This window comes from Nicotiana tabacum, chromosome 4, assembly GCF_000715075.1.
Source record: "Nicotiana tabacum cultivar K326 chromosome 4, ASM71507v2, whole genome shotgun sequence".
Lineage (NCBI taxonomy): Eukaryota > Viridiplantae > Streptophyta > Magnoliopsida > Solanales > Solanaceae > Nicotiana > Nicotiana tabacum.
Window position 1 is genome coordinate 17,762,692 of NC_134083.1, and position 13,925 is coordinate 17,776,616.

A 13,925-nucleotide genomic window follows, 5' to 3' on the forward strand; every position below is an offset into this window, starting at 1 on the left:
CCAGAGTCGCCGCAACGACGTAGACAACTACTCATAGAAGATTTTTCTGAAGATAAAGTTATAATCTAACATCGCAATCCGGGGAAATTTATAATTAACGTGTTTGTATCTGATTAAATATTTATGATAGGAGATAAGTGTACAAATTTTCATATTCTTTTTCTTAATGAAGAGGAGGGAAAAATATGATTATATTTACCTAATTAAGAAAACGACCTAATTTTCCACCTTATTTATTTAATACATGATTCAATTTAAGACTTGTTCTGCAGAACAGTTTTATAGAGGAAATACCACATTTCATGAGTAACTACCTACTAAACCTTTAAATTTAGTGCATATGGTCGAAATTGAAATTTCAAGAAATCTTAGTTTTTAGCAGATATTATTGAATTGGTCCGTTTTGTATTCGTAACTATTCACACGTAGCCCATAGGCATCGCCCTTGTATAATAAGGTGGCAAGGCCACTAGCCCACTAGATCAGAGACATTTCTAGGTCAAAGAAAGGAAGAAAAAAAAACGAGGAAAATGCGAATTAATCTAGCTAGTCTAGTTACTTAGAGAGGAAAAAAAGTAAGAATCTAATTTACTTAAATTTTACTTCAAAGAGATGAAAGCAAAAGAAAAGGTTTAAAATCTTCTTTATCTGTCTCGTATGTTTAATTCATTGTACTGTTTGACGCTTCTATCACTTTTGTACAGTATACAAAACTGTATCTTTTAAATATCTTAAATCTGGGTAGTTACTTTGCTTAATAAATAGGTAGAGACGGATCTAAAATTTAAATTATATGGGTTAAATCTTTAAAGTTTTTAACATTAAACTTATATTATTTTTAAAGTTATAGATTAATACCTACTATATTTTTAAAAAATAATTTTGATAGATTTTTACACGTAAATTAATACTGGTATATATGCAACAAAAAAAACATATATTGCTATCCATTCTCGTTGTGAGTCATCATAACAAAAGAATAAGACTAGATTTTCAAGTTGCGATAATTGATCAGTAGATTATACTAAATATTGGCACGCGGAAATGCATGTGAGCAGTGTCAACATATTTAAGAGATAAGACAAGATTTTATTTACGTTATGTATTAATCAGATTGACTTACACCATTTATCAGTCGTATATGCTTGTTTTAATTGGCTGAACGTGTTCATATTTAATTTAAAGGCTAAGGTAGCTGCTAATTAGTTAATTTTTTATTTTCTTCATAAATGATCATTACTATTCAAGTTTTGCTTTTGAATTGCATGGCTAATATTCTAATTTGATGGAGCATATTGTCGAGGTCTTGAAGATAGGTTAAATTAGCAACGACTAAGACTTCAAAACATTCTAATTTGATGGAGCATATTGTCGAGGCATAGATGGGTTTTACTTCTGCATGCTAATAATGTAAAAAGAATTATGCTATCGAATTACTTAAGAATAATACATATAACTGTACTTATATAATAAATGGAATTTGCTACTTAGAAAATAAGATAGATAATCTATTGAATATGTTATAGTAAACATATAATGTAAAAACATATTAACCCGTCAGTTATATAAGTTAAATTCGACATAATCCAACGCATTGTATGGATATGCATGTGTGTTCTATAATCTATAATAAGCTCCTCATAAGTCATAATATAGCCTTCATATTCACGCTAATCCGATCAGTGATTTCGGATCCTACTAAAAAGGAATTCTTAGTATAATTTAACGTTCAAAAATCAAAATGACTCGAAAAGAGGGATTATCAAAATGATTAATACATGATGATCTCGTTTGACTAAAAGTTGTAACTGTGAGTCACGACAATCATCATCGTATGTTGATACCCTAAGGTGCCGTTGGGTTGGATTTTAAGGGATTTAATCCCGATATTAAATCCAACATTATTTTGTACCATGTTTGGTTGCTATTACTTTTGTTTTCCTCATAAATAATTTTATTATATATAAGTTATACTAGAATCAATGTATTATTTTATTACAAGATAGAATATGAAATAAGAATACGAGTATTACTAATACATGGATAAAAAAATTAAATGACGAAAATAAGTATTACAATAGTAACAAAATTTTATTTTTTCTAAACAGTAAACACGAATCTTAAATTATACATTCTATTTTTAGTTTGTAATATGTTAGATTAAACCTTCATACAATCCTTGCATTACTAATCTCTATAATATTAATTAATCCCAATTATTTTTAACTAAATGACCTCCTAAGACATTATAAACAAAGCACAAATGGCAGTGTTTCTTTTGTGCTGTGAAATTGTGGTGAGATGCAAGTACTAGATAACGATAAGTTGGAAGTGGCAATCCCAATTCGTCAATAAATGTCTAAATCACAAAATCGTTTGATTTGTTAAATTTAACTAAACCAAACATTAATTCCCTGCCTTGATTAGTTTTCTTCACCTTCCGTCAGCATATGCGCATGATTTTATTACTGCCGTGATTGAAGTGATTACTATGGTCGGTCTATGAGTCGTATATGTATAGTGGATGTTATTATTAGTGTAATCCCACTTAGAATATCAGTTATTGTACGCAATGGATCAATTTTTCTTGGCAAAGATTTAGCTGCCTATTTTTACGATTGCCTATTTTTGTGCTGACGACACAAGGACATATGAATATACGTAGTTTGGACCCAATGTATATAAGTGTGGATTATTAAGTTGAGTAAAAGCATATTTTAGACCTTAAGTAATTTTTTGCCTTTTATATAATATCTGGATGGAATTATAAGATCAATTTGATCAATTCATAGTCTTCTCAAATTTTCACAGATCGAATTTGTGCAAGTATGCTTAATAGAATTAGTGTAGAGGTCATATTTATGACTCTTTTGCTCATTGGTTGATGAAATATAATGGAACTATATTCTTATTTTCTCACAAATAAACCAGCAAATCAGATTCATTTAAGTAGTTGGAGAACTCTTCTTTGAACTTGTATACGGTCGAAATAGATTTTTGCCTTCGTACGTCTGATCGAGTTCGAAAGATAAGCGATCGAGGTGAGACTTCGAGATGGGTTCCGAAGATGGTACAAACAAGCTTCGAACCCGAGGGGCCGATCAATGTCGAGTTCGATATCATTATCAAGCTCGAATCCAAATCAAACTATGATGCAAAGTAAAGCTATCAAGCTTACGATCCAGAGACCGACCAACATTGACTCCGAATCAATTCAAGGGTCCGAGTCAGAATCGAGCTTAAGCCAAGATCGAGAGCTCGAGTCTGGATCGAGCTCAAGCCAAGATCGAGAGCTCGAGTCAAGATCGAGCTCGCAGACAAAAGTCGTTGCAATCCCACTAGAGGAGAGAATCTTGGCAGGAATTATGAAAAAGCTGATCTATCATGGACTTCCCACTGAGTATTTTTAATTATATTTAAAGTAAGATCCCTCTATTATAAAGGGGGAGGGTTATCATTTCTGGAGGCAGTTTTTCATATAGAGCTCACATTGTAATTCAAGCACCATATCCTCTTATATTCAAGAGTTCCTCTTTTAAGCCTAAAAAACTGATCCATCTTGCTTAGTCCTAAAAATCGTCTTCTTTACAACTTTGTTTATTTTACATTCTTTGTAATTCATATTTGATATTTCCTTATTAAGCTATATCACATATCCTTAGAACTACGTGTAAATTCAACTCTATCCAATTTTTCGGGTAAACAGTTTGGCGCTCACCGTGGGGCTAAAGATAACAGTGGTTATTTGATACGAATCTGAAAAATACGCCATTGTGTTTTGCGCTTGTTTCCAAAAATATCTTGAATTTCGGATTAGCTACGACTAACCACCAATCAAATGGCTTCACCAACCGACAACGGAGCCTGCCTTCAAGACAAAAACAACAAGTTGACACCCAGTACTGAAAGACCACTTGTAAACGCCGTTGGAGCTCGAATCGGAGCGCCAATAAATATCAATTCGCATGTAGCCATTGAGGCGAACCTACATGCTGAACCCGAGAATAGCATCCATGGTGGTACTCAGTCTGCAGGTCGAGATATCCATAACGTCGAGGAAAACGACATTAGCTTGCGTATGATTTTCAAAATATTGCAAGCCCAACATGCAGCAATAGCTCAGTTGCAGAGCCAGACCCAGCTACAAAGCAGGCCGGAGCCCAATCTACCTCGAGAAATCACCCACATAACGAGGCCAGCCATAGTGAAGTCAAATGAGCAAGAATAGGGGACTACTCCCGAAATTGCTAAATTACTCGAGGAACTCACAAAGCGAGTCGAAGCCAACGATAAAAAATTAGAAACTTATAACTCTAGGGTCGATCATATCCCGGGAGCTCCACCAATGATAAAAGGGTTGGATTCGAAAAAGTTCGTGCAAAAACCTTTTCTCTCGAGCGTAGCCCCGAAACCAATCCCCAAACAATTCTGTATGCCCGAAATTCTCAAATATGACGGAACGACCGATCCCAATGAGTACGTCACTTCTTACACATGTTCCATCAAGGGCAATGATTTAGAAGACGATGAAATCGAATCTGTATTGTTAAAAAAAATTCGGAGAGACCCTCTCGAAGGGGGCAATGATTTGGTATCCATCGACTCGTTCGCCATGTTAGCAGATTCTTTTGTGAAAGCACATGTCGGCATCATAAAAGTCGCAACAAGGAAATCGGACCCCTTCAAGGTAAGACAAAAGGATAACGACATGGTGAGGGAGTTCGTATCTCGTTTTCAAATGGAACGAATGGACTTGCCACCATTCACATACGATTGGGTTGTTCAGGCTTTCACTCAAGGTTTGAATGAACAAAGTTCGACGGCTTCACGGTGATTAAAGCATAACCTAATCGAATACTCAGCTATCACGTGGGGCGACGTGCACAATCGGTACCAATCAAAAATTAGCGCCGAAGATGATTAATTGGGGTCTGAACCCACTGTTCGAAAGGGTACTAATCGAGAACGAGGTCCGATCGGGGATCGATACTAACCGTACAACGGAAGCCACAGAGTTAGTGAATCGGGACATAACCTCGGACAAAATAACAAAAGAAGTGATTGAGGTCAAGGGTCCCAGGGGCTGATGAACAGAAGTAGGTTCGATAGGCATGCCGGATCTAAGGAAGCACCTCGGCTATCGGAATATAACTTCAGCATTGATGCATCCGCCATCATTTTCGCTATCGGACGCATCAAAGATACTAAATGGCCTCGACCCATGCAGACCGATCCTGCCCAGAGGAATCCCAATCAAATGTGCGAATATCATGGCCACAGAACAAAAGATTGCAGGCAACTAAGAGAGGAAGTAGCCTAGTTATTCAACAAAAGGCACCTTCGAGAATATTTGAGCGATAAGGCGAAGAACCATTTTAAAAACAGGGATTTCGGCAAGCAAAACAAACAAGAAGAACCACAGCACGTCATTCACATGATCATCGGCGGCACCAATATCCCTCGGGGACCAGTGCTTAAACGCACTAAGACATCGATTGTGAGAGAAAAGCGATCTCGAACTCAAGATTATACACCAAAAGGAACTTTGTCCTTCAATGATGAAGATGCAGAAGGAGTCATACAACCTCATAACGATGCACTGGTAATATCTGTACTCATAAATAAAACTAAAGTTAAGCGTGTGTTGATTGATCCAGGTAGCTCGGCCAACATCATCATATTGAAGGTCGTAGAACAACTCGGCCTGTAGGACCAGATCGTACCCGCAACCCTGGTTCTAAACGGATTCAATATGGCATGTGAAACCACCAAAGGCGAGATAATTCTACCAATAAACGTGGTCAGAACCATACAGGAAACGAAGTTCCACGTGATCGAAGGCGACATGAGATACAACACTCTTTTTGGAAGGCCATGGATCCACAACATGGGAGTTGTACCTTCGACCCTACACCAGGTCCTCAAATTCCCAACATCGAGAGGGGTCGAAATAGTGTACGGAGAACAACCAGCCGCAAGAGAAATGTTCGCCGTTGAGGAAGCGAAACCAATATCCTCACCTTTGCCAGTAAAGGGATCGGGCTCAGAAGGGGAACGAGATACCAAATAGCAATCACAGACATCGGCCTTGACCCAACCAAATAACCAGAAGATCGAAGAAGATTATCAGAGGATCCCTCGATCCTTCATGATTCCCGATGACTCCGACGCCACCAAATCAACGATTGAGGAACTGGAGCAAGTCACGCTAATCAAGCACTGGCCCAAACGAAAGGTATTCCTGGGAAAGAGGTTGAGCCCCGAACTCAGGAAGAAACTTATTCAATTTCTTATCGATAACATCGATTGCTTTGCCTGGTCCCATTTAGATATAACAGGGATCCTACCGTACATAAAGACGCATCGGCTAAGCTTGGACCCTAGGTTAAGACCGGTGAAGCAAAAGAGAACACCCCAGTCCAAGGTAAAACACGCATTCATAAAGGACGAGGTAACCAAACTTCTCAAGATAGGGTCCGTTCGGGAGGTAAAATATCCCGAATGGCTAGCCAATGTAGTTGTAGTGCCTAAAAAGGGGAACAAACTTAGAATATGCGTGGACTATAAGGATTTGAACAAAGCATCCTCGATGCCACGGCCGGCCACAAGATCATCACTTTTCTCGATGCCTATTCCGGGTATAATTAAATCCAGATGAACCCGGAGGACCAGGAAAAGACTTTATTTGTCACCAAGTATGGAACATATTGTATAATGTGATGCCCTTCGGGATAAAAAATGCAGGGGCTACTTACCAACGCCTTGTAAATAAAATGTTCGAAGAACAAATAGGTAAATCAATGAAAGTTTATATTGATGACATGCTAGTTAAGTCGCTGCGCGCAGAGGACTATTTGACCCATTTGCAAGAAACGTTCGAAATTTTGAGGAAATACAACATGAAGCTCAACCCCGAAAAATGTGCTTTCGGGGTCGGTTCGGGCAAGTTCCTCGGCTTCATGGTGTCAAATAGGAGAATCGAGATAAACCTCGACAAAATCAAGGCTATCGAAGACATCACCATCGTGGACAGCGTGAAAGATGTACAAAGGCTAACGGGACGGATTGCAGCCTTAGGCCAATTCATTTAGAGATCATCAGATCGAAGTCACAAATTTTTCTCTCTACTCAAAAAGAAGAACAATTTCGGTTGGACCCCGGAATACCAACAGGCATTAAAGGAACAAAACGATATCTATCGAGCCCACTACTACTTCATACTCCAAAAACAGACAAAAAACTTTGCTTGTACTTGGCAGTATCGGAAATCGCGGTAAGCGGTGTCCTAGTTCGAGAAGAGCAAGGTACGCAATTTTCCATTTATTATATAAGTCGGACCTTGGGTGAAGCAGAAACTAGATATCCACACCTAGAAAGATTGGCACTTGCACTGATAAGCGCCTCTAGAAAGTTAAGACCGTACTTTCAATGTCACCCCATATGCATATTAACCACTTACTCGCTTCGTAATATTTTGCACAAGCCCGAACTATCAGGCCGATTGGCCAAATGGGCCGTTGAACTCAGTGGGTACGATATTGAATATCAACCCCGTAAAGCCATTAAGTCTCAAATTTTAGCAGACTTCGTGGCCAATTTCACGCCAACCCTCATACCGAAGTCAAAAAAGAACTCCTGTTGAAATTGGGTACGTCATCGGGGGTATGGACCCTTTTTACGGACGGGGCTTCGAACGTGAAGGGGTCCGGACTAGGCATAGTTTTAAAGCCACCCACGGGCAACACTAATAGGAAATCTATTAAAACTACCAGGTTGACTAACAACGAGGTCGAGTATGAGGCCATGATTGCAGGTCTTGAGCTAGCTAAACACTTGGGAGCAGAAGTCATTGAAGCCAAATGTGACTCTTTGCTGGTGGTAAGTCAAGTAAACAAAACTTTCGAAGTTCGAGAAGATAGAATGCAAAGGTATTTGGACAAACTACATGTCACTTTGCACCATTTCAAACATTTGGGTTCATCGGTCGTGGAAGGTGACTTGAGCTCGGGGACCATCGTTCAACTCTCGAGATTTGTGATCGAAGAAGGTCATGCCGAGATAAATTCTACGAGCTTAACCTGGGATCGGAGAAATAAGTATATTGAATACTTAAAGAACGGAAAGCTCCCATCGGACCCTAAAGATTCAAGGGCACTACGGACTAAAAATGCTCGATTCACGTTGGCTTCAGATGGAACGCTATACCGAAGGACATTCGATGAACCATTGGTAGTATGCTTGGGTCTAGGAGATACCGATTACATCCTACATGAGGTGCACGAGGGCACTTGTGGGAATCACTCTGGTGCATATCCACTAGTCCAAAAATAATCAGGACATGGTATTATTGGGTCGATATGGGCAAAGCTGCGAAGGAATTTGTTCGAAAATGTGACAAATGTCAAAGGTTTGCACCAATGATCCATCGAAACGGGGAGCAACTTCACTCAGTCTTGTCCCCATGGCCATTCATGAAATGGGGAATGGATATCGTCGGCCCTCTGTCATTGACCCCAGGTAAAGCTAAATTCATTTTATTTATGACTGACTATTTCTCTAAATGGGTTGAAGCACAGGCGTTCAAGAAAGTAAGAGAGAGAGAGGTTATAAACTTTATCTGGAATCATATCGTATGTCGATTCGGAATACCCGGCAAAATAGTGTGTGACAATGGGAAACAATTTGTTGGCAGCAAAGTGACGAAATTCTTCGAAGATCACAAAATAAGAAGGATATTCTCAACACCGTATTACCCCAGTAGGAACGGACAGGCCGAATCAACGAACAAAACTATCATTTAAAACCTAAAGAAGAGGATGAACGACGCCAAAGGAAAATGGAGAGAAATCATACCCGAAGTCTTTTGGGCATATCGAACAACATCAAAGTCTAGTACGGGGGCAACCCCATTCTCCTTAGTATATGGGTCTGAAGCCTTGATACCCGTCGAAGTCGACGAACCCAGTGCCAGATTTCGATACACAACAGAACTGTAAAATAACGAGGCTATGAACTCTAGCCTCGAATTATCGGATGAAAAACGAGAAGCTGCTCTCGTCCAATTGGCTGCCCAAAAGCAACGAATCGAAAGATACTATAATCGAAGAACCAAGCTTCGCCATTTTAAGCCCCGGGACTTAGTGCTAAGAAAAGTCACCCTTAATACCCTAAATTCGAACGAAGGAAAACTAGGACCGAACTGGGAAGGACCATATCAGGTTCTCGAGAACGTCGGAAAGGGATCATACAAGCTCGGCATTATAAACGGCAAACAACTATCAAGCAATTGGAATGTGTCACATCTAAAACGATACTACTGTTAAGGTACGACCCTCCCATATTCATTTACATTTCAAAACTAACCCCTGCAGAAGTCCGATCAGGAGCTAAGATGGATCCTTCAATATGAAGCCTTAGGTCTGAAAGCACGCGTTGCACTCTTTTCCCCTTAGACCGATTTTATCCCAAATGGGTTTTTCGGCAAGTTTTTTAATAAGGCAACCAATGATCGTGCTGCACTTACAACAGTATCTGAGGCCTCTTTACAATTGACCTCGAATACTGGAGGGGGGGGCATTAGCCCTCAAATATATCAAGTTCTGATGCAAGAAAGTTATTTCGCAACAACGAGGTTCCAATAGGAAAATTTGTAAGAGCCAAATGGTCAAAACGAACCATGCTCATATAGTTGGCCCGAACCCAGACGCGAAACATGAACACATGTATAATGACTTGCAAATAAAGTTCTCTTCTTTACCGATATCTTATATCCAAGAGAAATTCCTCTATTTGGGGATTTATTATGCAAACAGAATTAAGATAAACTCGACCACTAAGCCTACGGGCTACTTTTATTTAGAGTTCGAGCAAGCACTCACTCGACCATTATGCCTACGGGATACATTACTTTGAGTTCGAATCATTCACTCGACTACTAAGCCTACGGGCTACTTTTATTTTGAGTTCGAGCAAGCACTCACTCGACAAGTATACCTACGGGCTACATTACTTCGAGTTCGAATCATTCACTCGACCACTAAGCCTACGGGCTACTTTTATTTCGAGTTTGAGCAAGCACTCACTCGACCATTATGCCTACGGGCTACATTACTTCGAATTCGAATCATTCACTCGACTAATAAGCCTACGGGCAGGCTACTTTTATTTCAAGTTCGAGCAAGCACTCGACCATTACGCCTACGGGATACATTACTTCGAGTTCGAATCATTCGCTCGACCACTAAGCCTACGGGCTACTTTTATTTTGAGTTCGAGCAACCACTCACTCGACCATTACGCCTACGGGCTACATTACTTCGAGTTCAAATCATTCACTCGACGACTAAGCCTACGGGCTACTTTTACTCCGAGTTCGAGCAAGCACTCACTCGACCATTACGCCTACGGGCTACATTACTTCGAGTTTGAATCATTCACTCGACTACTAAGCTTACGGGCTACTTTTATTTCGAGTTCGAGCGAGCACTCACTTGACTATTACACCTACGGGCTACATTACTTCGAGTTCGAATCATTCACTCGACTATTAAGCCTACGGGCTACTTTTATTTCGAGTTCGAGCAAGCACTCACTCGACCATTACGCCTATGGGCTATATTTCTTCTAGCTCGAATTATTAACTCAACTAATAAGCCTAAGGGCTACCTCACTTCAAGTTTGATTAAGTTGTTTAAATCCTTGCGAAAACATTCATAAGGCGTGAATAAAGTCTTCACAAAGCAGGAAACAAAACCGAAGCGAGTCGGCAAAAAAGGGGATATTTTTATATAAAATTGTTTGCGTGATTGATTACAACATAAAAATTAAGGACTAAGCTTCCTGATCATCCCCAGGAGCAGTCTCTTCTCTATCGAGCTCCCCCCCATTCTCAGATCCGCTCTTACTCCCATCATCATCATCACTGTCATCATTATCATCATCGGAAACCAAGGCTTCAGCATCGGCTTCGAGTTCTTTGGCCCTTTTTATCTCTTCAGCGAGGTCGAAACCACGAGCATGGATCTCCTCAAGGGTTTCCCTCCGAGATCGGCACTTAGCAAGTTCAGCGACCCAATGTGCTCGGGTATCGACATTCTCGGCTGCCTCTCTTGCTTGGACCTGGGCAGCTTCAGCATCGGCCCGATAGACGGCCACGAGTGCATCTGCATCGGCCTTTGCCTTTTTGGCATCAGATTCGGTCTAGGTAAGTACAGAGGCCAACCGAGCCTCGAGCTCCTCTACTCTTCTTGCTTGAATCAGGCCTTTTTTCTTCATTCTCTGAAGTTGGGTTTCGGCCGATGAAAACTGGGCTCGAGCAGTTTCTTTCTCTGCAGCAAAGCGGTCCATACCTTCTTTCCACTGCAAAGACTCCGCTTTTATCACGTCGTCCTCCTCACGGAGCTTCCCGATCATCTTAATTTTTTTCTGCAACTATGAGACCAAAAAATTAGCCATCGTTCCGGTATCAAGCCCATAGGCTTTTAAAAGTATCATTACCTGCTCACACAGATCGGTCTGATCTCGGTAAGCCTTGGCTAACTCAGCTCGGAGGTCTTTTATTTCCTCTTCCCTTTGCCCTAAGAGAAGTTTTAGGGAGTTCCTCTCCTTAGTAACCCGTTAAAGGTCGGCCTCGTATCAACGCAACTCATTTTGGTACCGAGAACATGCTTCTCGATGAACTGCCGCTGCCTGCAAAGAAACAAGAAACGAAAAGTAAACATAAAGGTAGTACCGACAAAATAATTTTAAAGCTTACCTGATTCAAAGCATGCTGCACCCCATGAAAAAGATCTGATTCATCACTAGTACCGGAAACGTCCTCGATATCGGTAAACAGGTCATGAAAGAGATCCTCTCCATCATGAGGGTTGTCTAGATCGAGGGCCCCCAAATCTTGGGCTTCCCGAATCACCCCTGCGGAAAAAGCGGGAAAGGTGGGCGAATCTTCGATTGCTGCTGCCCCAAATGAATCACTTGGAGAATTCTCTTCGGTTCGAAGGGATTCAAGAGGGGGCCCTTCAGACATATCCCCCATCTGTTGGCTCCGATGGGATGCGTCCTTGATCTCTGATAATTCAGGGATTCCACCCGAATCTTTCTCCGGTATATCCTTAGTTCGAGGCAGAGCCTCATGAAGCATCATCGATCTAGCTGCCGATGGGGTATCGGTGGTTCTCTTTGTTCGGGCCGCCAGTGCGGACCCATCGTTTAATTCTTCTTTTTCGTCTCCATCCCTTAAATGCAGAACTGATTCCACGGTCAAAGGAATGGCATTCTTGTTCGGCTTACGAGCCGTCATCTTCTTCGGTTTTGGATCTTCAGGAACGGAGGCTCTTTTCCTTTTATTTTTCTTCACTGGCTTTGGGACGGAGGCCAAAGTTTCTTCCTCGTTGGACAAGGGCCTCAAAACCGCATCTTTGCCCAAACCTGTATATGAAAAGTTTTATTAAAATATTTGGAAAGCATCTCATTCGAATTATCAAAGAGAATGAGAAAGGGGCTTACCATGATTTTTGGCCTCCTACCGACCTTTTGACAAATCACGCCATGAATGCTCGGCGTATGTGGAGGTCGAAACAAGAGCTCGTACCCAGTTCTTGAGATCAGGAACTGCTCCGGGCATCCAGGAACAGCTACATCACAAAAAGAAGAATATCGATGAGAAAAGAAATGAAAGAACAAAATAGAAGGAAGTAACAGCAGGATCACACTTACGTTTCATATTCCACTCCTCGGAAAATGGCATCTTTTCGGTCGGAATCAGGTTCGAAGTCCTCACTCGAACGAACCTGCCCATCCAGCCCCGATCCCTGTCTTCATCAATGCTCGAGAACAGAGCCTTAGTAGCCTGATGCTGAAGTTTTATTAACCCTCCTCGAAAAAGTCGAGGATGGTACAATCGGATAAGATGGTCGAGGGTGAACGGCAACCCCTCGATTTTGTTCACAATGTATCGGATCAAGATAACGATCCGCCAAAAGGACGGATGGACCTAGCCTAGGGTTATTTGGTATTGACGACAGAAGTCAATAATAACGGAATCGAGGGGACCTAACGTGAAAGGGTAAGTATACACATTCAAAAACTCTTTCACGTAGGTGGTGATATCTTCGTCAGAAGTAGAAATTATTATTTCTTTTTTATCCCAATTGCAATATTTCTTTAGCTGTTTGAGATGCTTTTCTGTTATCGAACACATGTACCTCGATACTGGCTCATATCGGCCAGGGACCGATGAGCCTTTATCGACCTTAAAATCAGAAGTAAGAACACATGCCTCGGGAACGCACTCCTCAGACCGTGGTTCTGTCGGTGTCTCATCGGCGGCACACTGTGAAGATGAAGCCTTATCTTTTTGAGGAATGATTTGTAATGTTTTCGCCATTTTCGAATTCAAAGGTGAGGAATAGAAGAAAGTGACGAAGATTTGGTAAAATTGAAGAGGGGCTTATTGCAAAGAGAAATCACAGATTTGCGGGCAAGTCAGAGAATACGAAAATGGACTTGGGAAATTTTGGAAGATTGGAGATGTAAAAGTGATAAATGATGAAAGGAAGGGTTATTTATAGGTTTAAGCGATGGCGGTTCAGTATCAACGGTGGCCGACCACCGTCTGACATGCATTAAATGCCTTGAAAGACTAAATCGACGGGACAATTATCATGTGCGTCATGATCGAGCCTGATGGAAACGTCAGTTTATAATCCGATCGAGCCGTTGGAAAATCATATCGTTTCTCACCATATTCTTCCTCAGAAACGAGGGGACTATCTGTATACGGTCGAAATAGATTTCGGCCTTCGTACGTCTGATCGAGTTCGAAAGATAAGCGATCGAGGTGAACCTTCGAGATGGGTTTCGAAGATGGTACAAACAAGCTTCGAACCCGAGGGGCCGATCAATGTCGAGTTCGATATCATTATCAA